The 1676-nt window shown below is 39.0% G+C and overlaps 1 long non-coding RNA gene across 1 annotated transcript; it reads left to right on the top strand.

Moving 5' to 3' along the window:
- The first annotated feature begins 64 nt into the window (after nt 1-64).
- On the top strand, nt 65-677 carry LOC106456562 (uncharacterized). The gene is made up of 3 exons (XR_001290650.1): nt 65-169; nt 275-394; nt 536-677. It is a non-coding gene; the product is annotated as an uncharacterized LOC106456562 (long non-coding RNA).
- Nucleotides 678-1676: the final 999 nt, after the last annotated feature.

Raw genomic sequence — 1676 nt, 5'->3', positions numbered from 1 at the left:
TCTTTCTAGTCCCTGTCAGTACTCTTGCTGCAGCGTTTTGGATTAGCTGAAGGCTATTAGGAGTGTTTCTGAGTGAGGGAGAGAGGAGTCATCATCCAGGTAAAGTGACGTAGATCAGTGGACACACTTGTCTCCCCTTTAAAGGAGACAATCCAAGTCATCCTTAAATGTTAGTGCTTTAAAATACACAAACATTTTTAAAGGACAAAAATGAACATCCAACTTTGACTGTAATACAAAATAAATCTTTGCATGTGTGTTTTCAAACTCTCAGATGGGCAGGATATCAGTCTTGGACTGTCTAACCTGCCGGAGCAGCACTGAATGACCACCACACATGAGCATGTTCCTGCAACATTCAGCAGCTTTGTTCATCTGTGTGCTTCTGCTTTTGGTAAGTAGAGTTACCCAACTCCAGTAACTCTAAACACATCCATCCATTTCTAATGGCCTGGTTACTTCCTGTCAGTTACTTTAGAAACCATGTGGTCACCTGACCTAACACTGTTTCTTCTTCTTCCCCTTAATGCTCAAGTGTCAAATGTCAAACAGCTGGAGAGGAAACTACACCAGTGTACTGGGATGTTTCACCAATACGTGCCAGATGCTTTTCCTTCATGGTGACATCACCAGAGACAGCCCCACCCACCTCAGGACCTCGCCATTGATCATGATCATGATAACAGCGAGCGGAACTAAGACTGTAAAAATCCATGACCAGAATGTTTAGATGCTTTCTAATTATTAATGAATACTGAGCTTTTGTCTCTCTTTTTTTTTTTTACCTCATTTGTTACTAACAAAGTTCACCAAACTCACACAGTTTACATTCTGTATGTTTCCATCTTTACCAGCCACACTATAACTGCATTTAAGAAAATTATCCTTAGAAATCGTCGTTTTTCTCTTTTGTAATTGATGATAATTCAGTGAATATACTGTGCTGCTTCCTTTTATTTTGTCTCACATTGCTTTAAGTTTTTCAGTGTCCAGTTATTTTTTACTGCTGTTTGAATTCTCTGTATGTTTGACCCTGTAGACTATTTTTTACTGCTGTTTGAATTCTCTGTATGTTTGACCCTGTAGACTGTTTGATGGACTGCTTGTCTTCCTGTTTGTAACCGCCGCCTGTTTTTTAATAAAGATTTGGATTTCTGACTTTAACACAGCCTCTGCGTGTCCTCCCTTTGTGTCCTCTTCCTCTGTGAATGTGTTGCATGTGTCACAGATTCATTTTATTAACAGCTTTCCCACAGTGAGTTGCATCAGCATTCATTCACAGCACATTGCAGAAGGATTCAGATTAATACAGTGATCTTACAGTCAGAATTATCCTGACAGAGTGCCACTGTAAATGATCTTTCATCAGATACATTTCAAAGTTCAGTATTTCAAAGCAGGAGTTATGAAGAATTATATTGGAATCAGGACTGTAACAATATGTACTTACAGAGTCAAAGTTTTTTAATTATGCTAGAATATTGGAAGACAATCAACTTTTAGTGTTTTCCGCATATTAATTATTCTGAAATAGAGACGGTGACCCTAACTGTACAGAAGCACTAAACAACTGACGATCTAACAGACATCATTGGCCTGAGCCATCATGCACAGTGAGTCTGATCCTTTGCTGTGAGAGTCTGACAAGCATGTTTCTGGTCAGTTTGGAAGAAATA

Source organism: Pundamilia nyererei, unplaced genomic scaffold (genome assembly GCF_000239375.1).
Source record: "Pundamilia nyererei isolate P.nyererei 1_Seehausen unplaced genomic scaffold, PunNye1.0 scaffold00474, whole genome shotgun sequence".
NCBI lineage: Eukaryota > Metazoa > Chordata > Actinopteri > Cichliformes > Cichlidae > Pundamilia > Pundamilia nyererei.
The sequence above is the reverse complement of the archived record's forward strand: the minus strand, read 5'-3'. Positions and strand labels throughout refer to the sequence as shown.